The following is a 12,875-nucleotide window of genomic DNA, read 5'->3' on the forward strand; positions in this document are numbered from 1 at the left end:
AACCATATTTATTAGACAAAATAGACTTTAAAACAAAGACTGTAATAAGAGACAAAGAAGGGCATTACATAATGATAAAGAGGTCAATCCAAGAGGTTATAACATTTGTAAATATTTATGTACCCAACACAGAAGCACGAAATATATAAAGCAAATATTAACAGACATAAAGGAAGAAAAAGACAGCAATAAGATAACAATAGGAGACTTTAATACACCATCCATATCAATGGACAAATCATCCAAACAGAAAATCAATAAGGAAACATCAGCTTTAAATGACCTGTCAGACCAGATGGCCTTAACACATACACACAGGATATTCCATCCAAAAGCAATAGAATATGTATTCTTCTCATGTGTACAAGGAACGTTCTCCAAGCCGGATCATTTGTTAGACTACAAAACAGGTAATAAGAAATTTAAAAAGACTGCAATCACATCAAGCATCTTTTCTCACCACAATGGTATGAAACTAGAAATCAACTACAAGGAAACTGAAAAATTCACAAATACATGGAGACTGAAACAACATGCTCCTGAACAACCAATGGATCAACAAAGAAATCAAAGTGAAATAAAAAAATACCTTGGACAAAAAAAAAGATTGAAGTACAACATACCAAAGCTTATGGGATACAGCAAAAGCAGTGCTAAGAGTGAAGTTCATAGCAATAAATGCCCTCCTCAGGAAGCACAAAAAAATCTCAAACAGCCTAACTGTAAGGTGAAGGAACTAGAAAAATAAGAAAATAAAATTAGAAGGAAATTTTATTTTTTAATTTTTTTTGTTATGTTAATCACCATACATTACATCATTAGTTTTTGATGTAGTGTTCCATGATTCATTGTTTGTGCATAACACCCAGTGCTCCATGCAGAACGTGCCCTCCTCAATACCCATCACCAGGCTAACCCATCCTCCCATCCCCCTCCCCTCTAGAACCCTCAGTTTGTTTTTCAGAGTCCATAGTCTCTCATGGTTCGTCTCCCCCTCCAATTTCCCCCCCTTCATTCTTCCCTTCCTGCTATCTTCTTTTTTTTTTTTTTAACATATATTGCATTATTTGTTTCAGAGGTACAGATCTGTGATTCAACAGTCTTGCACAATTCACAGCACTCACCATAGCACATACCCTCCCCAATGTCTATCACCCAGCCACCTCACCCCCCAGTCCAGCAACCCTCAGTTTGTTTCCTGAGATTAAGAATTCCTCATATCAGTGAGGTCATATGATACATGTCTTTCTCTGATTGACTTATTTCGCTCAGCATAACACCCTCCAGTTCCATCCACGTCGTTGCAAATGGCAAGATCTCATTCCTTTTGATGGCTGCATAATATTCCATTGTATATATATACCACTTCTTCTTTATCCATTCTTCTGTCGATGGACATCTTGGCTCTTTCCACAGTTTGGCTATTGTGGACATTGCTGCTATAAATATCGGGGTGCACGTACCCCTTCGGATCCCTACATTTGTATCTTTGGGGTAAATACCCAGTAGTGCAATCGCTGGATCATATGGTAGCTCTATTTTCAACTTTTTGAGGAACCTCCATACTGTTTTTCAGAGTGGTTGCACCAGCTTGCATTCCCACCAACAGTGTAGGAGGGTTCCCCTTTCTCTGCATCCCCGCCAACATCTGTCATTTCCTGACTTGTTAATTTTAGCCATTCTGACTGGTGTGAGGTGGTATCTCATTGAGGTTTTGATTTGGATTAGAAGGAAATTTTAAAAATCAACACAGACATAAATGAAACAGAGGCTAAAAGGGCAATAGAAAAGATCAATAAAATCAAGAGCCGGTTCTTTGAAAAGATAAACAAAATTGATAAACCTTTAGCTAGACTCTCCAAGAAAAAATAGAGCACTCAAATAAGTAAAATCAGAAATGAAAATGGAGACACCACAACTAATACCATAGAAATACAAAAGATCAGAAAAGCCTACTATAGTCAAACAATTATATGCCAACAAACTGACAACCTGGAAGAAATGGATACATTCCTAGAAGCTTACAACCTATCAAGACTGAATCAGGTTGAAACAGAAAATCTGAACAGACCAATTACTAGTAAGGGAATTGAATTAATCATTCTAAAGCTCCCTACACGCAAAAGTCCGGGACCAGACAGCTTCACTGGTGAATTTACCTAACATTCAAAGAATACCAATCCTTCTCAAAGTCTTCCAAAAAAAAACAAGGGGAGGGAACACTTCCAAACTCTTTTTATGAGCCTAGCATTACAACAAACAGACACCGTAAGAACAGATAATGACCGGCCAACATCCCTGATGAACACAGACGCAAAATCCTCAACAACATATTAGCAAACTGAGCTCAGCAATAAATTAAGAGGATCATACGCCATAATCAAGTAGGATTTATTCCAAGTATGCAAGGATGGTTCAGCATCCACAATTCAGTCAACGTGATACACCACATTAACAAAATGAAGGATATAGATCACATGATAATCTCAAATAGATGCAGAAAAAGCATTTGACAAAATACAACTTCCATTTAGGATAAAAACTCTCAACAAAGTAGGTATAGAGGAAATATACCCCAGCATAATAAAGGCCATATATGACACACCACAGCTAACATCCTACTAAATCTAAGACTACATTCTCTGTTGGTGGGAATGTAAATTAATAGCACCACTCTGGAAAGCAGTATGGAGGCTCCTCAAAAAATTAAAAATAGAACTACCATATGATCCAGCAATCCCACTGCTTGGTATTTATCTGAAGAAAATAAAAACACTAACTTGAAAAGATACATGCATTCCCGTGTTCATAGCAACATTATTTTTAATAGCCAAGCTATAGAAACAATTTAAGTGTCCCCTGGGGGAATGACTGGATAAAGAAAATGTGGTAATGTGGTATGTATATAAAATAGAATATTTAGCCATCACAAAGAATGAAATTTTGCCATTTGCAACAACACAGATGGACCCTGAAGGCATTAGGCTACATGAAATAAGTCAGAGAAAGACAAATAACCTATGATTTCACTTATATGTGGAATCTAAAAATAAAAAACAGTATTCATGGATACAGATGGGTGGTTGCCAGAGGTATGGGTAAAGGATACATGAAATGGGTGTAGGAAGTCAAAAAGTATAAACTTCCAATTATAAAATAAATAAGCCATAGGAATATAATGTACAGCATGGAGACCATAGTTAACACTGTATTGCATATTTGAAAGCTGCAAAGAGAGTAAATCTTCTAAGTTCTCATCACAAGAAAAAAATGTAGCACAGGTTGACTTAACTGTGATCCTTTTGCAATATATACAAATATCAATTATGTTGCACACCTGAAACTAATGTTGTATGTCAATTATACCTCAAGTAAAACTTCTAAAAATTCTTTATTCAAATACATTAAAATTCATTCTGGTATATAGTTCTATGAGTTTTGACAAATGCATATAGTCATGTAACCACCCTATAATCAAGACATAAAACCATTCCCAAAACTCTCTCCTGTTGCCCCCCTGTAGTCAGCCCCTCCTCTCAATCCCACCCAAACCACTGATCTGTCTTCTGTTCTTATAATGTCACCCTTAGTGTATGGAATCATACATCTGTAGCCTTCTGAGTCTGACTCTTTTCACTTAGCATAATACATTCTGTGGTCATCAATGTTGATGTTTTCATCAATAGTTTGTTCCTTTTAACTGCTGAGTCGCATTTCACTGTATGGATGTACCAGCCTGATTTTTCATTCCAGCTGAAGGACATCTGGGCTGTTTCTAGTTTCTGACAATTATAAATAAAGCTACTATAAATATTAGCATACAGATTTTGGTGTGAACAAAGTTTTCATTTCACTTGGGTAAATATCCAGGAGTGGGACTGCTGGGTCATATTTAAGTGTATGTTTAACAGAATAAGAAATCGCCAATTTTTCTCCTGAAGTGGATGAATGATTCTGTATTCCCACCAGCACTGAATGAATGAAAAGTCCAGTTCCTCTGCATCCTCACCCACTTGGTACTATTTTTTTTTTTTTATTACTTCAGCCATTCTAACGGGAGTGTAGTGATATTGTGATTTTAAAATTATGAATCTTCAAGATGCAGATTTCACAGTACCATATATTTCTACCTTTTTTTTTTTTTTTAAAGATTTTATTTATTTATTTGACAGAGAAAGACACAGCGAGAGAGGGAACACAAACGGGGAGTGAGAGAGGGAGAAGCAGGCTCCCCGCCGAGCAGGGAGCCCGATGCGGGACTCGATCCCGGGACTCCAGGATCATGACCTGAGCCGAAGGCAGTCGCCCAACCAACTGAGCCACCCAGGCGCCCCATATATTTCTACCTTTAAGTCAATAATGCATTATTATATTCCTTTTGGAGATAAAGCAACAAGCGCAAACAATTAAGTGACTTCACAAAGTCACACCATGAGGACTTTCTCATTGTAAAAGAAATGTTCCTTCTACAAGTTTGCATACGTGTATCTAATACCTACAAATAATAATAATACATCAATAATAACAGATTCCCAGGGTGCCTGGCTCAGTTGGTAGAGCATGCAACTCTTAATCTTGGGGTTATGAGTTTGAGCCCCACACTGGGCTGTAAAGATTACTTAAAATGTAAAAAAAAAAAGAAGAAGAAGATACCAGGAGGGGAAGAATGAAGGGGCGGGGAATTGGAGGGGGAGATGAACCATGAGAGACTATGGACTCTGAAAAACAAACTGAGGGTTCTAGAGGGGAGGAGGGTGGGAGGATGGGTTAGCCTGGTGATGGGTATTAAAGAGGGCACGTTCTGCATGGAGCACTGGGTGTTATATGCAAACAATGAATCATGGAACACTACATCAAAAACTAATGATGTAATGTATGGTGATTAACATAACATAATGAAAAAGTCATTAACTTGAAAAAATTAAAAAATAAAAGTTATGCCTATACAAAATCCCGTAAAAAAAAAAAAAGACTGCCAATTAACAAGGAGATAACTCTCTAATCCATCTTTCATTAGTGTAAAAAAATCATGAATTATTGACAATTAAACATGTGTTATATGTAATTGTGTATATACCATACACACACAGATACATTTTATTATAAAGGGTAGTCTGTCAAGTACATTGATAATTTAAATTTGATCACAAAAGGAGAATCTAATATTTTAGAAAAAGGATAACAATGATACTACACATTTGCATAAATTAGTGATCTGATTACAAATGTTAGCTGTTCCAAGGAGGAGCTCTATTTTTTAAAAACGTGAGTCCTTGTCCTATTACTATTTGCACTTTAAATTAACTAAATATATGGTTTATAAGTTTTACCATGTCTTACTTTTCCACTCTACTGTAATATTTACGTGTCATATTCTGCTAAAGATCATATTATGCATTCCTTATCTATTCCCATAGATGAAACAGGAAATTAAATGTCTTCCATGAAAAATAGTTACTTCACCCATTCAACAACTATTTATTGCATTCCTAGCAAGCGGGGGGTGGGGCACGTTCTATTTTAGATAGGGACTTCAGGAGGGCCGCTAAAAGTGGCATATTAGCAAAGACCTGAGAGAATGACAGAGTAAGCCTTTCGAAGATGTGGAAGAAGGGGATTCCAGCAAGAAGAGACAGCAGGTGCAAAGGCCCTGAGGGGAGTGTTTTACAAGGTCGATGTGATCCATGCAGCTGGAGCACAGCAGAGTGCGCAAGGGGACACTAGAAGGAGATGAAATTGGAAAAGGGGAGCCAGATCATGCAAAGACATTGACTGAATCGGATACTCAGTTAAATGGAAAGCAACTAGAGTTTTAGGCAGCAAACTTAGGTAGCCTGAACTATAGTTTTAAAGGATGCGTGCCTCACTATTTGGAGGACTGTAGTAGGCCAAGGGTGAAGCAGAGAAACCAATTAACAGGCTGCTACAAGAGCCCAGAGGAGTGAGGACAGTGGCTTGGTCAATGCTGATGACAGTTGACACTGAGAAAAGTGGTCAATTCGGTAATATTTTGAATGTAGAGACAATAGGATTGGCTGCTGGGTTATGTGTGGAGTGTAAAAAAAGGAAATGACTTGGAAGTTGAAAACTAGCATTGAAATGTTAAATGAGGGGCACCTGGGTGGCTCAGTCAGTTGAGCGCCCAGCTCTTGATTTCAGCTCAGGTCATGATCTCAGGGTCCTGAGATTGAGCCCTCTGTTGGTCTCTGTGCTCCGTGGGGAGTCTGCTTGAGGATTCTCTCCCTCTCTCTCTACCCCTCCCCCCTGGCTTGTGCTTGCACACTTGCACACATGCACACTCTCTCTAAAAATAAATAAATCTGTAAAAAAAAATATTAAACAAAATCATTTAGTCTGAAAACAATGAAGTTTCATTTCAACAAGAATCTTTAAGAAACACACACAGTAACTGTACTGACTAGCTGGCATCCAATTTTTGAGAGCCAGGAGTGAAGATAAAAAAACTGTCATTTCCAACAGCTAACTTCTGGAACACCTGTTGTCATCAGTCACTGCAGGAGAGTCATTGAGAATTCCAAATAAAGCTCAAAATCAGAATGCCATTCTTTCTCTTCTGCCCTCAATGAGTCTTGTGTAATATATTCCATATCAGCTATTGTAGCCAAGTTTGGCAAGAATTATGCAGATGAATAGATTAACAACAGATAAACAAGATGACTGAAATGTAAATTGATGAAGATTAATGCAGTGGAGTGCGGTGAACCACCATGCAGGCAGAGATAAAATTCAAAATAGTAAATTATAATTCCAGAAGTTTCATACACTCTATCAGTTAACTGAATTAATAGAAATCTGGACAACCTCGAGTTTAGAATACAACTTTTTTTTTCATTTCTCTCAGAAACTGAAGGATACTGTTAAGATTAAAACCATTTGTTGGGCTCTGTGAGTTAAGCATCTGACTCTTGGCTTCTGCTCAGGTCATGATCTTAGGGTCCTGAGATCAAGCCCTGCCTCTATGCTCAGCAGGGAGTCTGCTTGAAGATTCTCTCCCTGCCCCTCTGCCCCTCTCCACACATGCTCTCTAAAATAAAATCTTTAAAGAAAAAAAAGAAAGATTAAAACCATTTGAAATGAAGATAACCTAATGCTTCAAAACTGAGAGTAATGATTTTAAAGAAATTCAAGATGGTTTTGAAGAAGTAGAGAGGCTGAAATTATAAATGGCATTGAACAACTTTCCCTTAGACTTCACTGTCCCCACCACCTGAGATCCACAAGTGAGAAGCAGTCAGTGCTCTGCTAACATGATCCTCAGGACTCCACCAGAGGCAGGGGACATTGAAAAAGCCAATGTGGAGCCAAGTCCTCATCATACTGTCCTCTAGGGTTATTCTCCTTCCTTTACACAGTGTTTCCACACCTTACAGTATTTAATAAATGCTTACTGCATGAATGAAACTTTCTACCACCGTTACCTGGGAAAACCTTAGGATAGTGACTAATACATCTGGCAGAGTAGGAAAGTAAACCCCTCCACTTTACAATCCTTCCCCAAGGCAGGCCCAATGTACTTCCCTAAGTTAGGATTCTAGGTGTTTGTCAAGGCGACTTGGCGTTATAACCCAGAAACCTACAGCATTAAAAGAAAAAAAAAAGGGGGGGGTAGAAACTACTTTGGAATTTCTTAAGAAAGTTAAAGTACTTCAACATTTAGTGACACTTAAATCACTAAATTGTACACCTGAAACTAATATTATACTGTATGTTAACTAACTAGAATTTAATAAATTTTTTTTAAAAAAAGGAAAAAACATTTAGTGCCAAATATGAGTAGAGTCTCTCTGGTAATACATGTTCTCGCCGCCCACACCACAAACAGCATAGCCCAACTACACCTAAGCACCCTGGAAATGCTAAAACCTCTCCCATGAAATTACCAGCCTCAGGATGTCCCTGCCAACTTTGAGGATTCACCGAAGGTTGAATGAGGTTGAAAAAAGTCCCTCTACTATTTCCATAGATGGCCTTCAAGAGAGAGAAATGGCATGTTAAATCAAAATCCAGGGACACGGGGATATGCTGGTGAAACAACTCATGGGCCATTCTTCAATCCCAATTAATCAACCCGCTATCCCTCCTTCTCCCCACGATGAGAGTGCAATGTTCATCATTCCCATCTCCAGAGCTGAGATAAGCTAAGGACAAACAAGTGACCAAAAATATTCCATTAATAGGACTACTCAAGCCACATCACAGTATTCATTTCAAGTTCAGAACCATAACTCTATTTAATAGCACAAAGCCCTCCATTTATCTGCATCTTCTGAGCAATCCGTCAGGAGCCTGAAGAAGCTGGCTAAATCATCTTGCCCCCTCTCCTCATCTCAGTTCTTCTGCAGAAATCGGATTGCAGTTTGCTTTCAAGAACTCCCTGACAACTTAGAACCTGAAAGATTCAATTTACTTTGCTGACTCCCTGTATTCCATGAAGAAAGAGAACCGATAACTGTGACACCATTTAACTGATGCAAAATTGCCTTTTATTTTTACAGTAAGATCAATATTGAGCAAAAGTGCACCGAGTAACTTTTCTTTTGTTTCAATATTCACTTACCGCATTTGTTTCTGTGTGTTTCAGAAACAGACACCCTTCAATAAAACACTGTCTCTTAGATAACAGTTGTCAAATGCTGACTTAGAACCATGTTAAGAAAAATCTGAATGTAAATGATGTAAACACTTTGAGACTGTATCTGGAAAGACTTAATGTGTTTGCCATAAAAATATCATTAACTTGCACAGTGTTCCTTTTGCTAAGAAAGGACAACAGAACTCAGATCAGGAAGCTCCTCTAAGCCACCACAAAGTTTTGTTTTGTTCCTGTTTTGAGACGGGAGTTTGAGGATTTAAACCTCTCCAGTTAATGCCTAGATGGGTCTCTTTCAGCGCAGTCTAGACCAGCACTGCTCAATAGAAATAAAACGTGAGCCACATGTATAATTTTAAATGTTCTAGTTGCCATGTTAAAAAGGTAAAAACAGGGGCGCCTGAGTGGCTCAGTCATTAAGCGTCTGCCTTCAGCTCAGGTCATGATCCCAGGGTCCTGGGATTAAGCCCCGACTCAGGCTCCCTGCTCAGCGGGAAGCCTGCTTCTCCCTCTCCCACTCCCCCTGCTTGTGTTCCCTCTCTCGCTGTGTCTCTATCAAATAAATATTTTTTTTAAAAAAGGTAAAAACAGGTCAAATTAATTTTAATATTTTAAGCCCAAAATATCACTTTAACAAATATTTTTGTACAAAAAGTATTAATGATATACTTGACTTTTCATACTAAATCTTTGAAATCCAGTGTGTATTTTGCACTTGCAAGCACATCTCAACTTGAACTGGCCACATGTTGAGTGCTCAAAGCCACACGCACTGAGTGGCTCCCATACTAGATGGCACAAATGCTAGAGCGGGTCCTAGAGAGAATCTGGAATTGACTATTGAGTAGTCAATGGGTTTTGAGTGGCAATCACAGTCACTCTGTTACAAGGTGACTGAAAGAGAAAGAACTGGGGAGCCTCACATTGTCCTTGGCTCAGAAGCACTTAGGAATTCTGTAAGTTCTTAGAGTAATCAGAACTTAACTCTCCTCTGATCCTTATAGCCCCAGACATTTCACTGGTAACCCCAATGTGCAAATGGCTCAAAAATTAATTCATCACATTTGCAAAAACTATTAATTTACTGTTGTCCTCCTACTTTCGGGCATCTTGCTTTCTTGACATCGTGTATTCTCTATGACCTCTGTTATTTTTGTTGCTATACTCAATTGATGAAATTCAAATTTACATTCAATTCAGAACTCCAGCTCTCATCTTGAAATATAATCATGAGCTATAGCTCAGAAAACCTAAGGTGACTCTACTACCTACTGAAAAGCTATATACCAAATATTCTCCTAGACACTTCATGAAAGTCATCTCCAACCCACTGAAGGGAGGCATTATTGCCCTCACTATAGTAAACCAACACTAGAAGGATAATAACCTCATCAAGGTCACAGGACGAGTTCTGTCTAGTCCTCAAGTGCATAACCACCTTCTACAGTCCTTCTTTGCCTTGATTTAATAATCACAGCCAATGTCCTTGTATTCCTAAATTGCCCACGCCAAAGCAAGGATCTTTGTATAGGCTTGAATTCTGAACACAATTCCTACTTTATTCCTCTGGGAACAGAAACCAGCAAGAAAATAAGAACCATCTGTCATTACTGAACTTACAAGCAGCAGAGGAAAAACTTTTCTCCATCCAAAGTCCAAGATAAAGAAATTCACTGAGTACCACCTACACTACACAATCCTCCCACCCAGGTGTCCATTTATATGCCCGACAGTCATTTTAATTGCAAATTTGAGGTCACCCCTGATAAGGCCCTCCTCTTCCATTCTCGGGGCACTCTGGTCCCCAAAGTCATTAGTGCAAACTTACTTCAATTGCTTTTGACTCTGTCTGCACACACATTTCTCTGTAGGGACCGCTGCTATTCCAAGCTTCTGTTCCCTTTGCTTGGATGGTTGCTAAGGAGAAGAGAGTGCTGTCCTTGTAATTATCACCGGAAATTCTTTTGTAATCTCCACCAGTCCTTTCCTTAATATCAATGGCCCCATACTGCTCAAAAGTGTAACCTCTGCTTTTTGTGTTCCTGAGCAACGCCCAGCAGCTTCCATATGAGGTCATAAACAATGGATGCCCTCCACTACGAATGCAAATCAGTTACTTCAGGGGCCTCCAAGCTTTAAGGAACCCTCCCTCCCTGGATAACTGTGGGTTTGGGTAGAGAAGTAGCAGTTTAAATGTTCTCAAACCAGACTAAAAAAAAAAAAAAAAAAAAAAAAATCAAGCACATCCCCCCTTACCACATCTCTCCATTTCACCTGCTCCTGGGAAGACAGGTGCTCGACCATCACATATGTATAAGAAGGGTTTTCTGCATCCGAAAAATTTTCAGGCTGACTTACCTTTAAAATCTTTTTCCAAAGCAGTCAGTCCCTCCCCCAGGTATAGCCTGGCCCCACAGTCAAGCAAGATGTGTCCCAAAGCAAGTTGTCTCCAACTGTGCTTCTCTACGGATGCCCATGGACCAGCAGCATCAGCACCATCCGGAAGCTTGTTAGAAATGCAGAATCTGCATTTTAACAGTGCCAGGTGATACGTATCCACATCAGAGTAAGAAGCCCGGTCCAAGACACAGCTGAAAAGAAACTGACTTACGGTTTTATAAATAACTAGCCAGGTGATGCAAAACGCTATTGTTCATTTAATTTCCATTATGCTAGGAATTGTTGGGTTTTGTTTTTAGCCTGTTTTTCTAACCTAAAACTGGACTGAAAATAAAAGAGTTCCCAGAGAAAAACCAACTTTCTTCATGTGGTGTTGAATCCTGCCATCTCTTCCTTTATTGAGATGAAAGTTTATATTCTGTGACCCCATATGTACACAGAGAGACACTAAGGACTAAAAGATTTTTGCAAATGAACTTGAGGACAATGCATGGAATAAGTGCCAAATAAACAAGCAAACATGGTCTCATCACTAACTAGCCCTACACATTTTCCATCTGTGAACACTGCAAATTCTATTAGGAGGACTTATGAGAGATACAGTTTTATTAAATATCTATTTGAGTGGAAGGAAAGGAGAAAACATGAGGATTTTAAGCTATATGAAACTACGTTTTACAGAAAAATATAGCTAAACCTTCCTGAGTTCACCCTTCAGTGCTCTTGCAGTAGAGATAAAAATTTATAAAATGTATTTTAATAATAATGCCTATATGGTTTCTAGACAAATTAATTTTGGAGCCATTTTATCATAAGTTTTACCATGAACAACATTTTTCACCATGTTGTTCAAATAAGAATCATTTTTTCTAATGTGAAAATTTACATTTATGTAAATAATGTGCAAATTTAAATTTACATTTTACTTCAGTTGTGGCAGTTACATTTTTCACTTATTATGTGTTCAAAAACACAAAGAAATAGCAAGTTAACAGTGAACACACAACGTAATATAAAGTTTCCATTTTTCAAAAGTAATTCCTGTTTAAGGATACTTTCCCCACACTTTAAAGAAAAAATGATTTTGCTTTTGAAAATTTTAATATTCTGATTAACTGTCTATGACTGAAAAAAACCTAGAATATAGATGAAAGATGCCACAGTATTTTAAGAAGAAATCCTCAAGAACCCCAGCAATCAAATGACCAAATACTATCTCAAAGTTACAAAGTTTTCAGAAAACCAAACTCCCAAAGATCACAATGTATTTTCACCTTTTGTCTATTAGGTATTCTCTATGGTCCTAGCATTCTACTTTTCCTTGATGGGTGCCTCTCATTATTAAAAAAGAAAAAAGAAAAAAAAAAGACATTCCTCATTCCATTTCAAAACAAAACAAAACCAAACCTGCACAAAGCCAAAAATCCAAAACATATTCTGATTCTATTGCCTCTTTGGTCTCTGAGTTTCCAATTGAAAGCCACCACCTCATTTCCAGCAGCCGCCATTTTACCACACTGGATAAACAACAGAGTGGAAAGTGCCTCGTGTTATGACTGCTATGAGCAGGTCAACTGGCCCCTGGCCCTTCCTTTCTCTCTCCATGGGGAGAGGAAACACAATGATGGACCCATGGGGTCCTTAGATCTAAAAGCTGGCTCAGTGAGCCTCAGCAAAGAAGGGTGTCCAGAGTGTGAACACAAAGACAGGGACTACCCTGTGGAATCCCAGTGCCTGGCATGGGAACTCGTGCCCTATCTGTTTATGGAACATCCCAGGCCTTCCCCTGGTGGCATCTCCTACATCTCCACTCTACCATGGCCCATTGGCTCCTTTGCAGCCTCAGCAGGAACCCTGCTCCACC

This window comes from Neomonachus schauinslandi, chromosome 10 (assembly GCF_002201575.2).
Source record: "Neomonachus schauinslandi chromosome 10, ASM220157v2, whole genome shotgun sequence".
In the NCBI taxonomy this organism is placed as follows: Eukaryota; Metazoa; Chordata; class Mammalia; order Carnivora; family Phocidae; genus Neomonachus; species Neomonachus schauinslandi.